Source organism: Anarrhichthys ocellatus, unplaced genomic scaffold (assembly GCF_004355925.1).
Source record: "Anarrhichthys ocellatus isolate YVR2014 unplaced genomic scaffold, GSC_Weel_1.0 scaffold2, whole genome shotgun sequence".
In the NCBI taxonomy this organism is placed as follows: Eukaryota; Metazoa; Chordata; class Actinopteri; order Perciformes; family Anarhichadidae; genus Anarrhichthys; species Anarrhichthys ocellatus.
The window spans coordinates 15,054,936-15,068,876 of NW_022280032.1; the positions used below are offsets into that span (position 1 = coordinate 15,054,936).

Consider the following 13,941-nt stretch of genomic DNA (forward strand, 5'->3'; position numbering starts at 1 on the left):
AATTAGTCAAATCTAAGGCCTGCAGCTTCTCATTAGAGAAGGCTGCAGGCCTTAGATTTGACTAATTTCTTTTATGCCGTTGGGGGGGACAGGAAGTTCAGGCCTGGTTTAGGTCATTATTGGACCAAAGCCATTAGTCTTGCCCAGGTCTACTGTGTCAGAGATGGTAATTGAGTCCGTCTCTATGCAGCCTTCTCTAATGAGAAGCTGCAGGCCTTAGATTTGACTAATTTCTTTTATGCCCTGGCCGATACGTCAGCCCGGCCTTCCTGTGCCTAATGACTCCAGATACCTCATGAATGATTGGTGGGATTTCCACAGACTCCGATGGAGCTTTGTATTAATGTACTTCAAAAGTTAGTGCACTCTGGAGACTTGTCTAATGACATTCATAGGCTTTTGATGTCCTGACACTATGCAGTAGTGCACTATGCTGCGGATCAAAAGTGGTAGTGTTTGTGTGTGTGTGTGTGTGTGTGTGTATATATATATATATATATATATATATATATATATATATGGGCAGTCTTTTTCTAACCCTTTACAACTAGGAAAACAACATAATCTTCCTCCACATCAAAACAAACTTGAGGTATGAATTGCTTTTTGACAGTAAATTCTAATAATATTGAGCAAATGTATTATCTAAATTCCTATGAGTGTTAATTTGAGGGAATTAAACTAAAATGAAATTACCAAAATGCAAATATGTCATGCCCACATACACAGACAATGGAATGTCCATCAGTACAACATCAAACAGGTGATCTGACCTTTCTGGTGCTGCTAAATCTCCCAAGTGACATTTCCAAAACGATAAACGTGCATACGCTGGAAACAAAATTTAAAAAAAGGTTCCTCAATACCTACATGCTTCTGTAGATGGTCTGACCCTGTACACGTTGTCTACGCAGCCCCCAGTAGAGATGAAAATCTCTTCTACAGAAACCAGTCAAGCTGGTAAACATCACATTTTACCCTTATGTGAATCTCATCTCCACCGTGTCCGCCATGGGTCAGGAGCTGTCCTGAAGGAACAGCACAGCAGCTGATTATGATGGATTCCTCCTTGACTGACCTCTGCAGCCAGCCACACACACACACACACACACACACACACACACACACATATAGACACTCGTAAATATATGGACACAGAGAAATGTAAACACTCGCAGAACTGTTGATGCTCAAAAGTGTGACAGTTGGGAAAGGAAGGCACATTCATCCAAGACATACTGGAGGTTCAGTCACATATGGATGCACATGCACGCTGTAAGTCTGCATACACATACACGTTACCACATAAGGAACTGACTCTCTTGCAGGTTAGCTCAGATCAGCACCAGTGAGTCTTCAACCAAACCCAATTAACTTGCCACAAACTCACATGAAAGCAAATAAACCCACTGGGGAAATAAAAAATAAAGAAAAACTTACAAAACCAAGCCACAAGAGTGGGAACTGCTTTCAGATGGAGGCCATTTGTTTTCATTTGGTTTGGTGTATTTACCGGTGCCGTGCAGAGCGCTTTAGTAGTGTGTCTCTGTCAGACCAGCCCCCCCTCCAGCCCCACCCACAACCACAGATAGCACTGGTGTAGCTGCAGTGAAGAGAAATTGGTTGTGATGGCGCTAATCGCTGATGCGGACTGACGCACGTTCAGTCACCTGGTCAACAAGCCGCTAAAGCGCTGCTCTTTGCATTTTCTCCGGCTTAGAAGTGGATCGAAGGCCATCATACACAATAGCAAGTGAAAGATGTCAGAGCAGACGGTGACAATGACCCAGCGGAAGCTATAGAGGTTTAAAGGCGCTGCAGTTCTGGGCCTGAGTCGTCCGCATGTGATATCTGTTACGCAGTGAGGAGGAAATGGTTGGCGTTCGTAACCCTAAGGGCATATGAAGCCTTTTCTCAATGCAGCGTGAGAGAACATTTTGGCCATTACTGGGGCTCTGTGTGTGAGTGAGTGTAGCATAATTCAGGCTCTGAGTAATACAGCTGATCTCTCAGAAGGGAAGTGGAATCAGATGAAGCAGGTTCACCAGCGACGATGAATTAAGTGGCAACCAGTAGACACAACGGGTGGGGGGGGTCATCACGTTGACATGGATTTAGATGAACAAAATACGGTCCGCGCAACAGCAAATGAACATCTCCCAAAGCATCCACTTTCTTTCACACAGCAGAGAGAGAATAGCTTATCACAGAGTATACGAGAAAATGAGACATCCCCATGCTGTGAACTCATCGCCCTGACTGTAATTACCAGTCGGGGAAAAAAAAAAGAAATTGGTCACCAAGTACTCTCGTGGCCTTTCTCATCGCCGTTCATGAGATTTCCTGTCACGTTGCTTCTATGTCCAAGTTAGCCTTTTAAAGACGCCGCATAGACTGAAATTGTATTGGAATGACCTTTTAGTTACAATATCATCTGCCACGGTGAGAACTACTCACACACCCGTTACCTTTTAAACCAGAACCCTCCATTTGACTTATCACCATTTTGACTCATCAGCATTCAGTTGAGTCGATATTTTATTATACAGAGAAAAAGAGAGAGGAGACAGATATGGAAGAGAGACAAAGAGTCACAGGCAACAACCAGTGGCACTCTTTTCCCTCATTTGCATTCTGTTGGAATAAACATTTGCCTTGTAATGCTCCTGTCATTTCCCCTTTACCCCTTCTCCTTAATGCAGTGTCTCTATCTCACATCCCTTTATTCCGTCTCCCGCTCACCTTGTGCCCTCTCTTTCTGTTCCTCTAACGCTCCCTTTGCCCCAGTGTTTTTGGCAGATATAGTTCATTCACACTGCTTTTCCAGCCCTGCAGTGACTCCATGGCCCGGGCTACGAAATTAAGAGCTCATTACTTGCTAATACACAGACTAGAAGATAGACAAAGGCAGCCTGTGCCTTTTTTGTTGAGCTCTCCCCGCTTCCATCATTTTATCTCGATTTTTTAAGTAAAAGAGTGCAACTTCTCTCCCTCCTCCTTCTCACTCCTCTCATCATACCCACTGCTACAGTACATCTTCTCCATGGTGCATAATGAGCCTGTGTGTGCTAAAAAATATATATATTATAGTTCAATTTTAATCCATTTAGCATTGTTTCTATGAAATTAAATGTACTCTCATCTAACACACCTATGACTTTTTAAATGTCTGCATTAAATGTATGCATCATTTTCTGGATCATTTAGCATCTATCCCGCTAGTTCATCTTTAAAAAGCAATGCCCTTTTAAGGGCAGATGTTTTCCTCCTGTCATATTTGGAGTTCAGTGTGCCTATTGAGGCAAACATGAGGCTCACAGGTGTAACATAAGGTCAGCGCTGGCAGCTTCCCTCTGGGCCGCTGTCTGCATCATTCCTCACTCTCTGGCTGGCTCCGCAGGTAACGCCGGTTTGCTCAGTAAGGGGTCTCGCGTCGTGGCGCCCGATGAAGGGTGCGCGCTCTTTACCGGTGTGTTCTGCGACAGTCGACTGCGTGATGAAAGAGACGCAGGGGAGTGTTGACATTTGGTTTTGTGCCGCTGATGGGCCAACGTGGGGAATCAGAATGAATGGAATAGATGTGTTTGTTTGACAGGAAAAGCTCCCTAGTTGGGATTGATGAGGAACTCGAGCCCAAAAGAAGATATTCGTCTGACCGTATTGGGTTCTTGTACTGTGTGCGCATTATGTCTATTTCCGTTTTTTTTTTTGTCTGAGCGGTGAGCAGCTTGCCCGCAAATCTCATTTTTGTCATCATTCTCCTCCTCATCCTTCCCCCCCCCCCCCCCCCCCCCCCCCCCCTATCTCCATCAGCTCCTCCTCACTGTGAAGGTAATCCCAAGGTGATGTTAATAGGCTGGGATGCTGTTGAAAATGCCACAGTCATCTCTTAGAGGATTAGATGGACAATTGCTTCTCTGAAACCCTCGCCAAGAGGTTAAAACAAAACCGCAACAAAACTGCTTTTCTACTAAACTACTAATGTCGTTTCTTGGACCGTAACATAACCATAATATGACCTCTATATTGAGCTTCCATTGTAATGCATTTATGTTGTGATCTCCATTTTAATTCAACCACAGATAGACTCATAAACAGCCAAAATAAAGCAAAGCTACGGGATTATAGGCTCGGTGTGAGCTGTGAATACAGATTAATGAGAGACCAGTGTGTGCTTAATAGGGCCTTGTTTGGCCAAGCCAGGCATTGCAAGGTCTATTTCATAAAGGAGAGGCTGCTAATGAATACATAATGGCAAGACAGAGGCCAATGAAGCAATCAGTGTTGTGCTCATGTTGGCAAAGATTTTTGGTTTCCATTAACCTTTATGTATCCAATACGTAAGAACACAGAAATGGCTTCAGGGAGTCAGTCGCAGGGAATTACTTGAACAGACCTCTGTAATTTGTATATTATATTAAAAACAACATGCAGCCACTACTTTCTGCAGCTCCGTTCAGAGGAGAGATCCGCTGAATTTCTCCACTGACACTCCCGTTACCCTGCATGAGGTTACATCTACTTTAGATTGAAATCCATGTTCAGTAGAACCTAATTTAAGTTTAGAATTTAATAAACAAAATGTAAACAAATGTAGTTGATATTGACATGTTCCAAATCATACGTACATTTTTCGTTAATAATAATAAATCACATTTGTTTTGGTCAAAATCGAGGTTTCTCTTTCTCTTTCTATTTTGTCTCTTCAAACTGGTACACTGTCTGTGTGTCTCTGTGTCTCTGTCTTGCTCTGGGACTAGTTCAGCCCACACACGATCTACACTATCAATAATGCAGCTTCTTAAACAAGGCTGAGGTTTTTAGGAGGGTTTGTCTGTGCCCCTCCCTTCCAGATGCCTGCTAGTTGCTGCGTGGTCACATCCTAGTGTTCTGAAACCAGAAATCAACTCGCTATTAACGGACATTTTATACTTCATTCATATTAGCACTTAAAGCTGGCGGGGCAAGAGGTCGCTGTAGAGGGCTGAGCACTGACTGCATAGCTGTAGGCCAAAATTAAATGGTAGCTAAAGCAAGAAGAAGAAACAGCCACAGTATCACACCATATCGTTCATATTCTACTTGAACACATTTTGTTTACTTTTATGCAGACCACAGATGGATTGGAATGGCATTGAAGCATCAAGTGAACTATCTTCAGGCAAACCCATGTGGTGCAGCCTGCTTGATTTGGAGTTGGATGTGTGTGTGTGATTTGGATTATTTACAAGTTGTTTTTTTGTGGAAATAAAGGCTGTTTGTTTTCTGAGTAATGCTCTCTAAAATCACAGTTATCCCTCAATGTCTGTGATAATGCCATAAGCTATAGGAGGTTAGAAAACGTCCATTTATTCTGGAATGTTGACTGTAAACAGCACCACGTTTGATGCGAGAGTCAGAGAGAGTAGATCCAATGCAGGAACACTCAAATAACCTCTGAGATAATGATTGTATTGGGATGTTGCCATATGATCCTTATTTTCAGAAAAGAACAACATTGTGAAGAATGAAAAGCCAATGACAATTTTTAGTCCATTAATGCAACATGACTGCTGCCAAACCTCAATCAAGGTTTTGCCATTTTTGTTCACATGCTGTTAAAATTCTGTACAGGGCTGTGCTTTGGCAAACACCTTGTAAAATGTAAAAATAGAGCTGAAAAAGAACTTGCTGTGTACCACTTGGTCTATACGTAAAATATTGATAACTCAGCGGACAAATTACATCAAAACTACTCAAAAGGTATTTGTATTGCACATAGTCACACTTAAGTAAAATGCAGTTTATGCAATTATATGAAAACAATGTGCAGATTGTATTCTCATTGTGTTACTGAACACTTTTTCTCACTAAAATACACTTGTCACAACTTCATTTGAAAATAAAATGCATCCTGTATTCTTTTCTTATTGTGTCACTGACCTCTCTGAACTTACAAGTCGACGCCATAAACATCTTTTGAAATAAAATAAAGTTGTCTGTCACTGTGGCTAGGTCCTTCCCATTTATTTTCCAAATCCTTCAGCTTTAGTTTTCAGAAACTCAGCGATGTTACCGCCTGTACGGCTCTCGTGCTGTGGTGTCGTGATGTGGTGTGATGTAATCGTAACATTCCACTCGGCGGTCTAGTCGTCCAAATATCGCACGTCAGGGCTACTCTCTCTGCAGGGGGGATTTTGGCCGAGTCATGTGACAGGCCGGGGGGTCACTAGCCTTAGTTTAGAAGGAAATAGACAACTACATCTAGCGTTACATGAGCGGAGGAGGAGGTTATTTGACACAGACAGGGATTTGCAGCAATTCAAAGGATATTTTAAATCTGTTTAAAACAGGATTTGTTTTTTATGTATCGAAAAAATGATCGCGATAGTAAACTATCGATATTTTTGCACAGCCCTAATACTGTACATGTGTGTCATTTATGTTGCCTTTGAAGGAAAAATGACAAAACGTCATGCTAGTTGGTTGGAAGTTTATACAAAATTTCATGTATCTTTTTCTGCCTTTTTTTGATTGCAATACAAACAACAAAGGATATATAACAAGATGCTGTAGAAGGGAATGTTTTGCACATCACAAGGCTCATATTGTGTCCTCCTTCCTTGAGGAATTTACTCTGACTTTCTGCCTTGAGAGCCCTTATTTCATTATACAGCAAAAGCTAAGTCCCAAAGACAAACAATTGCCTCGTTATCGTGCCGCATGGATGGTGACTAATCCTGCTTTAGCTGAGAGGACAAGCTTGTGGTCCATTGTTTGTTGCTCTCCAGATGCACCCTGGGGGATTGGGCTTATGCCCCACCTGTGAGAACTGACCAGTGCTTTGGCCAATCCTGTTGAGAGTTAACCGCTCTCTCCTTGTGAGATTGGTGCCAGAAACCTTATTAGATTTCGTTTGACAGTGTGTGGTTTTTGGGACATCCTTGGACTGTAATTCCTTCTCCTAGGATGGTGAAGTCGACTCAAGTCTCATTTTCTTCTTTTTACACTTGGACTCAACATGGAGAAGGAACCAACCCATCTACTTGGAGTCATTTTAATACATAGTATTATGTTCAATACACTACTGTAAAGGATTAAAAGTACATCAACTCCTTCGTACTTATCAAACATTCCAAAATCATTGCATAGGCAAATATGGAGATGCTTCCATGCACCGTGTTTAACTTTTGATTCTCAGCATGTGTGTTGCAGGAGGTCTGTGATTGTGTTTTTGCATTAAATTCATCCAGACGGGTGGGTGGGTTTAGAAAGTCGCTCTTTTTATCAACGCCTGTTTCCTCAGGATATTGGCACATGTGTGCTGACATTTTCATGTCATTAGTTGCACAGACAAATGTGTGCGTGGCTCAGAAAGCCTAGTGCTGTTTTGTGATATGAATATTTAAGTGTTGTGTGCAATGGGGAAAAGTATAATATTGCTGCACTGCTGACTTAAATGACGGAGGTGGATTCATAAGCAGTCGGTTTTCTTTTTATCTCTTCAGCAGCCACCACGCTGCTACTGTTTAACTTTCTTGCTCAGTGTGCCTCCTCCGCTCTGTCTATATCTCTCTTTGGTGATATTCAAATGCACGGTATACCAAAAAAAATAAAATGTCTTCTGCGTGTCAAAAACAGAAGAGGAGTGTGCTCCTGCTTAGCTTAAAGCCAGTGACACCTCGGGACAGAAACAGAGAGGAAGAAATAGCATGTTTTTATCGTGATACATTGTATCAGTGCATTGGAAGATGGGCGGCGCTATAAATAAAACAAATAGTGATGTCTTTCACCAAATACCTCGATAGTGTGACAATATTGTAGGGTATACACACAATGTGTCACTCAATGAGATTTTTGATGAATAATCATCAGTAATGTGGATATAATGACTGAGTGGTTAAAGGCAAATAATAGAACAGTCTGCTAAGTTCAGAAAATTACATAACTGGACTGTAATGCAGCCTTTAAAACCAGGTATGCCATATTAGAATATCATAATATCAATATAATATTGATGTATTGCCCAGCCATACTTCATGAACTAAATCTGAATCCTCATAAGTAGAAACATGTTCTACAAATTTAAGAGGTCAACAGGTGCTGTATACAAGATTGGGAGCATTTCTATCACAATATTCAGTAAAATATGCGATCATGACATCGTCATTTATGCTTTCTGTTCACCGATAATCTCTGATAATGTTACTTTGTAAACAACCAATCTGTGTTTAAATGGACAGGAGGAGAACAAATAGTTACATTATGATGCGTTCAGGCTCTGGTCAGTGAAAATGAGTATTGAGCGAAGATAAATTCTAACGTTGTCATGATGTGTTCACATGTAATCTCTAAAATGTAGTGTCAGTAAGGAACTTAAATAAATGCAGTTGTTTGAAGGAGATGATTTCACAACAAAATAAATTGATATTAGAGACCTGTTTACCTCTAGCAGCTTATAATACATCATTACAACTACAAATCACAAGATTTGTTTTAATCAATGAAAACACAATATTTTATTTGCTAATCATTTGAATTGTGTGCCTTTTATGAAAAACACTATAAATGACTAACAAAGTAAAAGGATAACATTTTGAATTTTTGATTGTTTGACTTCAGAGAGGTTGAGATGATTTTTGGGACGGTGGGAAAAACAGCCTGGAGCCGTGTAAACCAGCTGCTCTAACCAAACAACAAAGGGATCTGTATGTGCCAATATGGATCATCAATGATCACCAATTAGTATCGTGATCAGGGATCTGTTGAAGTTATATTTGCTTCCTTTTTTCTTTTGTGCTGATCCGATCCGTGACTCTGATCTGTGAGAGCATCCCAACCGTGACTTTTATGATCCGCTGCACCGCTAATCAGAAGTATATGGAGCAGGGAGGATGTCAGCCGTCTGGCCTCTCATATTCACAATCCTCTACTCTGGGAACAACACAGGCTCTGGCAGAAAAGTCTGACTCACATCAACCCCTTGTCTGTTTTTCTCTTGTGGGGAAGTCTTATTTTTGGAGTGTGCTATGCATTAGACGCTGCAGTAAGAGATGCGGCCTACATATTGAGTGCACCAGTCCCACCACCACGTCGACGTACACAGAACGGCCTTAAATAGGATGCGGCATTTTGCATTCTTGACAAATCAAAGCATTTGTCTTATTGTAGATACATGTAGCTTCATGGTGGACTCCATTTCAGTGGATTATTATTTTGATGTATGTAGAAAATTAGAGAAAACCATTGTGTTCATCTTGAAGTTGCCCAGGATTAGCTACTGATCACTAATGCATTTGAAGAATGAGCTTTGACGTGTTATCCATGACACAATAATGGTTGCCTCTTTAGATTACAATGATCACTAATATAGTTTACTGAGTTACTCAAAGAAAGGACCCCAGTCAAAGTTCTGCTGTGACACACTGGAACTAGTGTGTGTGTGTGCACCTAACGTATTATCCCACTGCACACATGTGTGTGTGTGTTTAATGAGAAATGAATGATCAAATATGTCTAATATTTTTGTCTAATAAGGAGGTTTTCTTGAGGATGCATCACATCTTATTAATGCGAGTGTTCAAATGTTATTATCTCGGGCTTGAGATCTGCTTGATGACTTTTGATTTTGCTCTCTCTAATTGCATCCATCATCTGCCGTTGTGTTGTGTTTTCCTCATTGGGTATTTACACTCTGTTGTGGATTTTATGGGGATTTGGTTATTGACTGATCTGAGTGTGCATGGCATGCATTTGTTGGTGTGAAATGAAGGCTCTCTTAAGAGCTGTATTCTCCTCACTGTACAGTGAAAGATTAAAACTTTGGGTCTTTGGCTCAGTTACTCATTTAGCATTGTCACGGCCATAACTGTGTCCACCACACACACAGTAACTACGTAGCAGCTGATGAAGCCTGAGGCCCCTTCCTCTCTAATACACAGATTCACATAGAACAGTTTCTGTATGGCCTTTAGAGGTGGGAAAAGTGTGAACAGCTGAAAGAGGCGCAGGCCTATATGTGTTTTTTCATGCATGACTGCCCTTTTCTCCATCTCTCCCCATTAATGCCTTGCTTGCTCTGTTGCTCCGTGCTTATGCTGCGCTGCCCATGTCTGTCTGTCCGTAGGGTGTCTTTAATTGATACAGACCAGGTTCTTTACACTTGTGCTTATTTGTACTGGACGCTTCAGTGAGCTGAAGGAACAGGATGGAGACTCTCTCTCTCTCTCTCTCTCTCTCTCTCTCTCTCTCTCTCTCTCTCGTACACACACACACACACACAATGACAACCAAACCACCTCCACCCCCGCTGCGCCTCACAGTCTGCTTGTGTAGCCAGCCCACTTCGAGTGGTGTGCAATTGGAAAAATAAGTTTCTATCCTTGAACGTGAAAAAGCTAGTTTTTGTTCAGAGCTATAGGCCATATTTCTCCTTACAGAAAGCTTATGAGAATGTGGGAGTATTTCTGTGAGGACACAAGCTTTGTTTGTCCTTTGGAGAGAAACTCCCATCTTTATATATTTTGTGTTTCTTCTCCTGTGGCCTTTACTTTCAATTCTACCGTAGCTTACAAAGGCAACTCAATCAATTTTCTGGTGCTGTTTCAATTTGAGGCTCAATCTTTGACCCAGGGCTGATCAATGCAGGTCAGATATCCCAGCATGCTGAGGAAGATGGGGTTAAAGCAGTAACAGCTAAGCCAATAGTCCTCTGAGATATAGATTCATGTCACTGACCTTTCATGCGTAGAGCACGGGGAATAGGGAGGCTGTTACTGGGAATCTGAAGGTAGAAAATGATGTCACTGTCCACCTCTTTTTATTTTGCTCCTCTTTCTTCCATACTTGTCCAGCTGTATCTTCACCTCCCATTTGTTCCCCTTCATCTGCTCCGCTTTACTTCTCCTTTTCTATTTTTGTTCTCCCCAGCACACTGTACTGTTTCTTTGTTTCCCTGTTGAGTATTACAGCAACAATTATATCCAGACATACCCTGAATAATCTTATAAAGGAAGCCAACCATACGCTTAAAGGGTTATTACCTTATTAATAGGCTATGTTAAGAGTTATATAGATATTGCTACCAAATTAGCTGTCCAGTGTTGGGTGGCATGCTGACATTTGGTGTGAAAATATTCATGTGGGTGGCTGGACTGTAGTCCGTGTTTGCATATTCAGAGAATTGCTAAGGGTGTACTGAAGTCTCCGGGCTGCAATTTCCAACATCATTATGTATGAAGTGCACCCGTGGAAAATCGTAGAATAACCGTTGGAAGCTTGCCATTTATGCACTCACTTGATTCAATAATTAAATAATTAAATTCAATTAAATAATTGACAACATTTGAAGAGATTGTGGGTATTTAGATTTTTCCAATTCCAATTATGCAAAAAGTAATCACCTTTTAAAATACATCATCATGTATTCAAGAAGACTTGAAACTAGAGATTGAGACCATAAACTCATGTTCACAATGTTTACTGAGGTAAGAAATCAAGAGAGAAGTCGGGTCATTTTCTCACAGACTTCCATACAAACCGATTCCTTTTTGCCACCGGAGGAGTCGCTGCTGGTCAGTAGAGAGAATGCACGTTTTAAGACACTTCCGCATTGGCTTCACTCGGTAGAACCGGAGGGGATTTTTAAATTGTGTGTGAAAATAGAAAAAATAGAAGAGATGTTTGCTTTTATCAGTGCCCTTATGTTCTGAATATATTATATAATAGCACTGCAGTCGTGCTCATAATGCATGTCACTTCAACAGGGGATGAGGAGAGATGCATGAGGGATGATATTCCCTTTAGAAATATTCCAAAAAAAATGTAAATGTCATTTCAGTATTATCCAGAACCACTGGGAAATTAGACTCATGTTTATGCTTGGAGTTCCTTTTGTTACAAATTATAATTGAGGTAACAGAGGTGCACTCTATCTACTCTACCAGCAACAGCAGCTAAGCAAAAAGATGGAGAGGGAAGAGTTCCAGCCTGTGTGAACCAGTGAAACTTCCTCGAAGTAGCGCAAATGTAAATGCTAATTATAAAAAAAGTATCCAGCTGAAGCAGGAAAGATTCTAAGCTCTATGATTTAACAGTCTAAATATGGCCTTAGTGGATACAAACAGGGTGGAGGGTGGGAGGCAGGGGATGGGTGTGCAGAGGCAAGGATAGTATAGTCAATATTTACCCTGAGTAATTGCTCTACGCTTCGCCCAGCAAGATACGTACACGTCCAGAGTCATCCCGACCTCATCTCCTCCAGTTCTCCCTCACACACCCACTGTGTGACCACCGATGCAGACAGCAGTGCTGCGCAACTGCGCATTATGTCCCAAGATATCCAAAACGTAGTAGTTAAAAGCACAGAGGATGAATGAGTGAGTTGCTGTCGTGTCCATTCAAGTTGTCCAGGTGACCGTGGGAGCGTTGCAGTGCCCACAGAGAACAGCAGCGTGTCATTATCACTGTTAACAAGCACATAGAGCAGTCTCTAATGAGCTGTGTAGCCACACTTACTGTCGTAATGAGGTGGGCATGTTACTCCAACGGTACTCTAGCGATTGAATGACAGGGCTATAGCAATAAGATGCTTTGAGGCGAACAAAAGAGCAACTCACAACCTACTCTTTTTGGCCGTCTCTCAAACACACAACACAACGCACTCTCAGAGCAACTCTCCAATTAACCCGATGCCTCTCGAACCACCAGCTCCTTGCAGTCTTTCTGCATGGCACTTGTCCTGCGTGGCTTTGAATGGACATTTACGTGGCATTTTGTTCAGTTGATACGTCGACATCGAGTGGCCTCATGAAAGGCTGCTGAGGAATCCATAGCATGCACAGTGTAAGGAAAGTAACATTTTGGCTACGTTATGAAGAACAAGTCCGATAGAACTAATTAAAGGTGTCCAACATTGCTGTGTAGTTCCTCTCCCTCTATTTCTCTCCAAAGAGTGCTTCTCTGTGTGTCGGTCCCTTTGTCAGAAAGAGCCGAACAAACGAGGACGGGAGGGGACGAGCCAGTGGAGACTGTGTGAATATGGTGGTGTTTTCTCACATAGAGAACAAAAACATTACATTTGGTTTGTGAGGCTCACTATGGTAAATTGCTGTCTGTCAGCACCATTGGGATTTGTTCTATTCACTGAAACATTACACCACACAGGTGACGCCAATATGCGGGCACAAACAGTCTTTCATTTCATGAAGGCAGCGATCACTAATATGTAAAAGAATTGTCTTTGCATGTATTCACCGACAGCTACATTTGGTGAGGCCTCCCACTAATGCTGAATGATAGTTGGAATGCTTTCCGGTCCACGTAAATGACAGGAGCCGTTGCTCTTTATCCATCACTTCCCCTTCTGTATATTGCAAGAGACAAAACAGGGTTTGCATCATCCCGACAGAGGATCAGAAGGGTCCTGCTGTCTCATGAGATGATCTATCTATGCTTTCCACAATCGCAGCAAGAGAGTGATGATGTAAGAGCGCTTGATTTCTATGTGTCAGTTACTCAGCTGTACTCTGGCAAGTAGCTAAGTGAATATCAACTAGCTGTGAACCTGAGAGCTCTGGTTATGAATTCACAAGCACTGAAATGTCAACGCTTTCTATTTGTACCGCAGTACAATGGATCCCTCAGTACGGCGTAACTGCCTCGTCGAGAATGTGTCTCTGTAATGATCAGATAGAGGAAACAAACACAAAGTGGATTCATTTATCTGACTTATTTAGAAATAAATAAAGGATGCTTCTTATATCGATGTAACCTTTTTTATAAATCATTTTTACATCACTGTTCTTCTCAGTCAGAGTCGTGTAAGTCAGAGAGACCCATATTGTGACCCAGTCAGTCACTTCACTGGTTAACCACACCGTCACTCGAGGCTCGAGGCTCCACACCTCTTGCGTCCCTCTCTCTAGTGTAATGAAGTGGCCTCTACCAGCTGAAACCCAGTTC

The 13,941-nt window shown here is 41.8% G+C and overlaps 1 protein-coding gene across 3 annotated transcripts in view; it reads left to right on the plus strand.

Moving 5' to 3' along the window:
- The window catches only part of ldlrad3 (low density lipoprotein receptor class A domain containing 3), a 69,149-nt gene that overhangs the window by 10,542 nt on the left and 44,666 nt on the right, over nt 1–13,941 (plus strand). The gene's annotated exons all lie outside the window — the stretch shown is intronic.